This window comes from Lontra canadensis, unplaced genomic scaffold, assembly GCF_010015895.1.
Source record: "Lontra canadensis isolate GAN:19392208 unplaced genomic scaffold, GSC_riverotter_1.0 scaffold35, whole genome shotgun sequence".
Classification (NCBI taxonomy): domain Eukaryota; kingdom Metazoa; phylum Chordata; class Mammalia; order Carnivora; family Mustelidae; genus Lontra; species Lontra canadensis.
In genome coordinates this window covers 741954-752000 of record NW_022631029.1, presented here as the reverse complement: position 1 = coordinate 752000, position 10047 = coordinate 741954, and positions in this window count along the sequence as shown.

The window sequence follows — 10047 nt, the reverse complement described above, 5'->3', positions numbered from 1 at the left end:
TGGGGGAACCAGGTGGTGGGTATTGGAGAGGGCACAGATTGCATGGAGCACTGGGTGTGGTGCAAAAAACAATGAATACTGTTACGCTGAAAATAAAAAAAAATTAAAAACAAACAAACAAACAAAGAAAAAACAAAAAAACCCCACATTGAGCTTTTGATCTTGATGAAGTCCCAAAAGTTCATTTTCGCTTTTGTTTCCTTTGCCTTTGGAGACATATCTTGAAAGAAGTTGCTGTGGCTGATATCAAAAAGGTTACTGCCTATGTTCTCCTCTAGGATTCTGATGGATTCCTGTTTCATGTTGAGGTCTTTTATCCATTTCGAGTTTATCATTGTGTACGGTGTAAGAGAATGGCCGAGTTTCATTCTTCTACATATAGCCATCCAATTTTCCCAGCACCATTTATGGAAGAGACTTTTTCCCACTGTATATTTTTTCCTGCTTTGTCAAAGATTATTTGCGCATAGAGTTGAGGGTCCATATCTGGGCTCTCTACTCTGTTCCACTGGTCTATGTGTCTGTTTTCATGCCAGTACCATGCTGTCTTGGTGATCACAGCTTTGTAGTAAAGCTTGAAATCAGGTAACGTGATGCCCCCAGTTTTATTTTTGTTTTTCAACATTTCCTTAGCAATTTGGGGTCTCTTCTGATTCCATACAAATTTTAGGATTATTTGCTCCAGCTCTTTGAAAAATACCGGTGGAATTTTGATTGGAATGGCATTAAAAGTATAGGTTGTTCTAGGCAGTATAGACATTTTAGCAATGTTTATTCTTCCGATCCAAGAGCATGGAATGGTATTCTATCTTTTTGTGTCTTCCTCAATTTCATTCACGAGTGTTCTGTAGTTCCTTGAGTACAGATCCTTTACCTCTTTGGTTAGGTTGATTCCCAGGTATCTTATGGTTCTTGGTGCTATAGTAAATGGAATCGATTTTTTCAACATATGTCTCCAAAGGCAAAGGAAACAAAAGCGAAAATGAACTTTTGGGACTTCATCAAGATTGAAAGCTTCTGCACAGCAAAGGAAACAGTCAACGAAACAAAGAGGTAGTAAAGCTTGAAATCAGGTAACGTGATGCCCCCAGTTTTATTTTTGTTTTTCAACATTTCCTTAGCGATTCGGGGTCTCTTCTGATTCCATACAAATTTTAGGATTATTTGCTCCAGCTCTTTGAAAAATACCGGTGGAATTTTGATCGGAATGGCATTAAAAGTATAGATTGCTCTAGGCAGTATAGACATTTTAACAATGTTTATTCTTCCGATCCAAGAGCATGGAATGGTCTTCCATCTTTTTGTGTCTTCTTCAATTTCTGAAAAGAAATTAAAAAAAAAATCTTGGAAGAAAAAAATTATGACAATTTGAAAGACGATAAAAAAGTCTACTATTTCAATTGTTGTTTACCAACACCTGGGAAATTACAGCTAATGCAATTCAAGAAGAAAAAGATGTAAGGGCTGTTCAATATGGAAGACGCAACACTTTTCACTATGAAAGATAATGGGTTGACTGCGGGTAGCGAGTTGGCAGCTGAAAACCTCTGAACTGAGTATGATTTTAGTAATGCATTTGATACAAAACACATATGTAAAACCCAGGAGCCATTTTAAAGTAACATTCCATGGCAAGAAAGTACATTTAATGTGTTTAGCAATCATTGCTTCTATCTGATTCCAAAATGTTTTCATTACCATGGGAACTCTGAATTATTTTTGTAACTTTTCTGTAAATGTAACATTATTCAAAAACAAAAATAGCAAAAAGAAAAAAAGGGCACAAGAGGAAAAAAAACCCCAGCAGTGTTCATATGTGCAGTTACATTTAGAAAATAAATCACAGGGCCACCTGGGTGGCTCAGTCAGCTAAACCTCCAACTCTTGATCTCAGCTCAGGTCTTGATCTCTGGTGGTGAGTTCAAGCCCTCCCCACTGGCCCCCACACTGGGTGTGGAGCCTACATAGGAAAAAAATAGGTCACAATCGTTTCACATGTTAATACAAATATAAATCTCCTGGAACAGGAACTGGAAACTTGCAAATACACAGTAAATGAGAACGATGCCTTTGTTAAATTAGCTAAAATTTCTTGAGGACCTCCATGTGTCAAATACATACATTGTGTTTTTTATGCCTTAGCTTTCTTTATTATCATTACTATATTTTTATTTCACAAATGAATATGTGTTTGCAGTAACACAGTGATAACAATGAACAGGTTAGGTTTTCTTTTTTTTTTAAATTTTATTTTTTATAAACATATATATTTTTTCCCCAGGGGTACAGGTCTGTGAATTGCCAGGTTTACACACTACACAGCACTCGCCATAGCACATACCCTCCCCAATGTCCATAAAACCCCACCCCTCCCTTCCAACCCCCTCCCCCCAGCAACCCTCAGTTTGTTTTGTGAGATTAAGAGTCACTTATGGTTTTATCTCCCTCCCAATCCCATCTTGCTTCATTTACTCTTCTCCTACCCCCTTAACCCCCATGTTGCATCTCCTCTCCCTCATAACAGGGAGATCATATGATAGTTGTCTTTCTCCGATTGACTTATTTCGCTAAGCATGATACCCTCTAGTTCCATCCACGTCATCGCAAATGGCAAGATTTCATTTCTTTTGATGGCTGCATAGTATTCCATTGTGTATATATACCACATCATCTTTATCCATTCGTCTGTTGATGGACATCTAGGTTCTTTCCATAGTTTGGCTATTGTAGACATTGCTGCTATAAACATTCGGGTGCATGTGCCCCTTCGGATCACTACTTTTGTATCTTTAGGGTAAATACCCAGCAGTGCAATTGCTGGGTCATAGGGTAGTTCTATTTTCAACATTTTGAGGAACCTCCATGCTGTTTTCCAGAGTGGTTGCACCAGCTTGCATTCCCACCAACAGTGTAGGAGGGTTACCCTTTCTCCGCATCCTCGCCAGCATCTGTCATTTCCTGACTTGTTAATTTTAGCCATTCTGACTGGTGTGAGGTGGTATCTCATTGTGGTTTTGATTTGTATTTCCCTGATGCCGAGTGATATGGAGCACTTTTTCATGTGTCTGTTGGCCATCTGGATGTCTTCTTTGCAGAAATGTCTGTTCATGTCTTCTGCCCATTTCTTGATTGGATGATTTGTTCTTTGGGTGTTGAGTTTGCTAAGTTCTTTATAGATTCTGGACACTAGCCCTTTATCTGATATGTCGTTTGCAAATATCTTCTCCCATTCTGTCAGTTGTCTTTTGGTTTTGTTAACTGTTTCCTTTGCTGTGCAAAAGCTTTTGATCTTGATAAAATCCCAATAGTTCATTTTTGCCCTTGCTTCCCTTGCCTTTGGCGATGTTCCTAGGAAGATGTTGCTGCGGCTGAGGTCGAAGAGGTTGCTGCCTGTGTTCTCCTCAAGGATTTTGATGGATTCCTTTCTCACATTGAGGTCCTTCATCCATTTGAGTCTATTTTCGTGTGTGGTGTAAGGAAATGATCCAATTTCATTTTTCTGCATGTGGCTGTCCAATTTTCCCAACACCATTTATTGAAGAGGGTGTCTTTTTTCCATTGGACATTCTTTCCTGCTTTGTCGAAGATTAGTTGACCATAGAGTTGAGGGTCTATCTCTGGGCTCTCTAGTCTGTTCCATTGATCTATGTGTCTGTTTTTGTGCCAGTACCATGCTGTCTTGATGATGACAGCTTTGTAGTAGAGCTTGAAGTCCGGAATTGTGATGCCACCAACTTTGGCTTTCTTTTTCAATATTCCTTTGGCTATTCGAGGTCTTTTCTGGTTCTATATAAATTTTAGGATTATTTGTTCCATTTCTTTGAAAAAAATGGATGGTACTTTGATAGGAATTGCATTAAATGTGTAGATTGCTTTAGGTAGCATAGACATTTTCACAATATGTATTCTTCCAATCCAGGAGCATGGAACATTTTTCCATTTCTTTGTGTCTTCCTCAATTTCTTTCATGAGTACTTTATAGTTTTCTGTGTATAGATTCTTAGGATCTTTGGTTAGGTTTATTCCTAGGTATCTTATTGTTTTGGGTGCAATTGTAAATGGGATTGACTCCTTAATTTCTCTTTCTTCTGTCTTGTTATTGGTGTAGAGAAATGCAACTGATTTCTGTGCATTGATTTTATATCCTGACACTTTACTGAATTCCTGTACCAGTTCTAGCAGTTTTGGAGTGGAGTCTTTTGGCTTTTCCACATATAGTATCATGTCATCTGCGAAGAGTGATAGTTTGACTTCTTCTTTGCCGATTTGGATGACTTTAATTTCTTTTTGTTGTCTGATTGCTGAGGCTAGGACTTCTAGTACTATGTTGAATAGCAGTGGTGATAACGGACATCCCTGCCGTGTTCCTTAGCAGAAATGCTTTCAGTTTTTCTCCATTGAGAATGATATTTGCGATGGGTTTTTCATAGATGGCTTTGATAATATTGCGGTATGTGCCCTCTATCCCTACACTTTGAAGAGTTTTGATCAGGAAGGGATGCTGTACTTTGTCAAATGCTTTTTCAGCATCTATGGAGAGTATCATATGGTTCTTGTTCTTTCTTTTATTAATGTGTTTTATCACATTGATTGATTTGCGGATGTTGAACCACCCTTGCAGCCCTGGAATAAATCCCACTTGGTTGTGGTGAATAATCCTTTTAATGTACTGTTGAATCCTATTGGCTAGTATTTTGGTGAGAAGGTTAGGTTTTCATTAAGCAATAGAGACAATAAAAAACCCTCCCAAGCATCATCCTTAATTTAATCCTCATGTTAACCTTCTGAAGTGGGTGCTACTATTCTCCTAACTTTACAAATGTGGAAGCTGAGGCACAGAACATTAAGGAACTTAACAGATCAGAAGATGTATAAATGGACTTGTAAGCCCTAACTATGTGGAATCCCAGGGAATGTTTCTTGTTTGAATGAATAAATGAAGATTTTCCAGATGAAAAAATACAGGGGCGTCTTGATAGAGGAGAACAGTGGTGTTTGCAATGGCTGACAAAAAACTGAGAGGAGGAGAAATTGAGAGACAGAGGAATGGAGTTGTGTAGAATGGTTTAATTAAGTGGACTCTCACCAGCATCTTATCCCCATTTGTACCTCCCAAAATTCGTCTTCTGAGAGCTTTGCTTGCCCCCCTACCTGTTTTCCACAGCTATCCGTGCCCACTCTGATGGCATTGGGGCACCTCTAGTTCTGTGTGTCCCTTATTCCCTGGCAGAAGGATATCCAGGGAAGGGCAGGGAAGTGGCGTCAGGTACCTGTTCTCTGAGTGGGCTCGGCTGAACTCCCTCCTTCCAGACAGTTGAGCTGTAGATGAGGTGAAGACATTGCATATTTACTATTTATAGTTCCTTGGAGGTTGGATTCTGACAATTCTCATTAAGTTAATTGTGCTGTTATTACTCTGCTCTCTGAGAAACTTGTTTCCCATGGGTGAAGGAACCAAAATGGAAAAGAACTTCTCTGCTGGGTTTGTCCTCTTGGGAACATCTTGGATGTCAGATATGTCTATGCCACCTCATGGACACCCTAAGTCATGGTGTTCTTTTCTCCATGGGCCTGAGCATCATTGTTTTCTTTTTCAAACATTTCTTAAACATTTGACATGGAATTTCTTTGTCTATCAAAGACAGAAGCAGGTGTATTTTTCAAGAGTCTGTGAGTCCCAAGCATTTCGACTTGGGATTGTGAACAGGGATCTGAACCACACCCAACTCCCAACAAGTGTTGAGTAGTTACATGGAAGAAGAGTAGAGATGGGTCATTGTGTTTGGTGGAGGGTAATAAAAAAGCTCATTATTTGACTGCACACATAGACTTTTCTTTGCAAAAGCCCCCCAGGTCCACTTACTTAGTTTTTTCCCCCCCAATCTGGACTAAACACGTTCATATCTTTAAGCTCACTTGGCAGAATTTTTCTGGCTATACTCCCCAGGCAGGCTATTTAGAACATTCTTTCCCAGAAGGATCATCTACTTTGGAAATATTAGTAACTGACAACGACTTAGAGCACAGGTTGGCAAACATTTTTGTGAAGGATTGGATACTAAATATTGGGGAGGGGTTGTGGGCTCTATGTTCTTTGTTGCAACCACTTCCTGCCACTATAGTGCATAAACGTGTATAGACAGAATTGCACAAGTGGGCGTGGCCATCAGTATGAGTGTCCTGTGGCTGCTCTAACAATTCATCAAGAGCTAGGTGAATTAAGACAATGGGCACCTACTTTGTTACAGTTCTGGAAGGCCAGAATTCTAAAATCCAGGTCTCAGTAGTGCTGTGCTATGTCCTGAAGCTCTAAGGGGAATTCTATTCCCTGCTTTTCCTGCTTTTGGAGACTCCAAACATTTCTGGGCTTTGTGGGTGCATTGTTCCAATTGCCACCTCTGTAGTCATGTGGTCTCCTCATCTCTATGTACTTCTTACCTTTGTGTCTCTTATAAGCACGTCTGTCACTGGATATAGCATCCACCTAGATAATCCAGGGCAATTGTACCTCAAAATACTTAATCATATATGTAAAGACCTCTTTTTTTAAACAACTTTTAAAAAATGATTTTATTTATTTATCTGACAGACAGAGATCACAAGTAGGCAGAGAGTCAGGCAGAGAGAGAAGGAAGCAGGCTCCCTGCTGAACAGAGAGCCCAATGTGGGACTCGATCCCAGGACCCTGGGATCATGACCTGAGCCGAAGGCAGAGGCTTTAACCTACTGAGCCATCCAGGCACCTCAAGACCTCTTTTCCAAATGAGGTCATTCACAGGTATTGGAGGTTGGGATGTGACATATCATTTTTGGGGCCACCATTCATACCACTACACTGTGTTCCAGTAAAACATTTCTTTTTTAAAATTTTTAAAATCATTTTTAAAATTTATTTTCAGCATAACATTATTCATTGTTTTTGTACCACACCCAGTGCTCCATGAAATCCGTGCCCTCTCTAATACCCACCACCTGGTTCCCCCAACCTCCCACCCCACCACCTCTTCAAACCCTTCAGATTGTTTTTCAGAGTCCATAGTCTCTCATTGTTCACCTCCCCTTCCAATTTCCCCCAACTCCCTTCTCCTAACTCCCCATGTCCTCCATGCTATTTGTTATGTTCAACAAATAAGTGAAACCATATGATAATTGACTCTCTCTGATTGACTTATTTCACTCAGCATAATCTCTTTTTGGGAGGTTTTTGATCACTGCTTCAATCTCGTTACTAGATATCGGTCTATTTAGGTTGTCGATTTCTTCCTGGTTCAATTTTGGGAGTTTATAGTTTTCCAGGAATGCATCCATTTCATCTAGGTTGCTTAGCTTATTGGCGTATAACTCTTGATAATAACTTCTAATGATTGTTTCTACTTCCTTGGTGTTAGTTGTGATCTCTCCCTTTTCATTCATAATTTTATTAATTTGGGCTTTCTCTCTTTTCTTTTGGATTAGTGTGGCCAATGGTTTATTGATCTTATTGATTCTTTTAAAAAACCAGCTTCTAGTTTCATTGATATGTTCTACTGTATCTCTGGTTTCTACCTCATTGATCTCAGCTCTAATCTTGATGATTTCCCTTCTTATGTGTGGAGTTGGTTTGATTTGTTGTTGATTCTCCAGTTCTTTAAGGTGTAGAGACAGCTGCTGTGTTCTGGATTTTTCAATTTTTTTGAGGGAGACTTGGATGGCTATGTATTTCCCCCTTAGGACCACCTTTGCTGAATCTCATAGGTTTTGGACTGAAGTGTCTTCATTCTCATTGTTTCCATGAATTGTTTCAGTTCTTCTTTGATCTCCTGGTTGATCCAAGCATTCTTAAGCAAGGTGGACTTTAGCTTCCAGGTGTTTGAGTTCCTTCAGAACTTATCCTTGTGATTGAGCTCCAGTTTCAAAGTATTGTGATCTGAGAATATGCAGGGAATCATCTCAGTCTTTTGGTATCGGTTGAGTCCTGATTTGTACCCAGTATGAGGTCTATTCTGGAGAAGGTTCCATGTGCACTTGAGAAGAATGAGTATTCTGTTGTTTTAGGGTGGAATGTTCTGTATATATCTATGAGGTCCATCTGGTCCAGTGTGCCATTCAGTGCTCTTGTTTCTTTATTGATTTTCTGCTTCAATGATCTGTCTATTTCTGAGAGAGGCGTGCTAAAATCTCCTACTATTAATGTATTCATATCAATATGACTCTTTGTCTTGATTAACAGTATTCTTATGTAATTGGCTGCTCCCATATTGGGGGCATAGATATTTACAATTGTTAGATCATCTTGGTGGAGAGTCCCTTTAAGAATTATGTAGTGTCCTTCTGTATCTCTGACTACAGTCTTTAGTTTAAAATCTAATTTGTCTGATATAAGAATCACTACCCCAGCCTTCTTTTGAGGCCCATTGGCATGAAAGATGCTTCTCCATGCCTTCACTTTCAGTCTGGGTGTATCTTTAGGTTCCAAATGGGTCTCTTGTAGACCCAATAAAACATTTTTATAAAAAAAGGCTGTGGGTTGGAAATGGTGTATGGGTAGTGGTTTGCTTCTTCTCTTAGTAGATTTAGATACATGGAGCTGATAATCTTAGAGAACATTTTAAAATTAAAGAAAAGTTAAATATGGCTTATCTCATGCTAGCTAGCTAGTTCACCTACTAGAAGGTCAGTGATGTCTACATCATTCAGGCTCTGAATGCTTTCTCCACACTGTGGCTTATTTAACTGTCAGACCCATGCAGCATCCTGACTCTCTTCCCAACAGAGGTACACCTCTATGCCTTGTACCCCATTAAAGTTAACATAAAGAACTTCACCTCTTAGCTCTTGGAGAGGACAGAGGGGAGACCAAGACAGGAGCTGTCCTTTGGTTCTTGTACTGATGACTCCAACAGCCTGACAGGCAATTCTCTTACTAAGAAACTTGGGAGTAGCTCTTCTGGACCACTAAGCCTAGAGTAAAGAGCACAGATTTCCTGGGTTAAATTGTGGCAGCTTTGACCAGGCTATGGGTAGAGAGAGGAGGGGCTAGGCTGTGTAAGCCTGGTCACTTCTACCTAACTGGTAGGATGAGTCATTCTCCGTTCTTGGGTAAGTGGGAGGCCAGAGAGTCATGAGTAAGATACTTGCATGTGGTAATTTTGGCCCTGGCCTTGACCAGAAGGTGCCCAAGTGTGCCAGTGACTGCTCAATGAGTGGGTCTGAATCAGGAGTGAATTTGGCCATGCCTACGTGCTCAGGAACAGGTTCCTCTTTGGTTTTCCCAGGCACCCCAGGTGAGCACTATTTTCTTGGATGCCATCCCTAATATGCCAGCGGTTCTTGTCTTTGCTTTCTGATGCCTTAGCTTTCCTGAAGCTCAGAGGCAAACCAGTTTCTCTTCTATTTCTCCATGCGTTCATTTTAGCTCAGGGATGGCCCCATGCAGGGCAGGACGAGGATTAGGAAAGCAGTGTACTGGAGTTACAAAATGTAAACAGTGTCTCCTTGTGTCCTGGACGCCCTACGCTAGCTCCCCTCCCACCCACACACCAATTCTTGGCCAAAAGCCCTTTCCCTGGTAGCCAGATTTTTCCTTTTCGGCTTTCCTTGCAGTTCAGAGGTATCCCTGCAGGTGGAGCGCGCTCCCCTTCCTCTGGCGTCCTTGCGTTTCCTCCTGGTTCAGGGGCAGCATCTCCAGCGGCTGAGTATTCCTCTGGGTGGAGGCGGGCCTCTTTCCCTGGTCGCTTTCCTTTTGTTTCCATCTTGTTTCAGGGGCACTCGATGTCCCCAGGCCTCTCGCCGGCTCAGCCACACACTTTCACCTTTGTTTCTTTTCTTGGACTCCCCTCAGCATAGTGCTGCCCCATTCCCCTGCAGGGTCCTCTGGCTGGACACCTTGAGATTTCCTCCAGCTCCCAGGTGACCTGGCTGGGCCTGTCCCCTCAGTGGTGCTGGACTCCTCGTGGCTCTTCAGGATATGGCAAAGTCCGACCATCCCACCAAGTGTTGCTTCCCCTCCACGCCGGACACGTGTATTTGCATTTGCACATTTGTGCTACATCCCCAAGGTGTTTACTC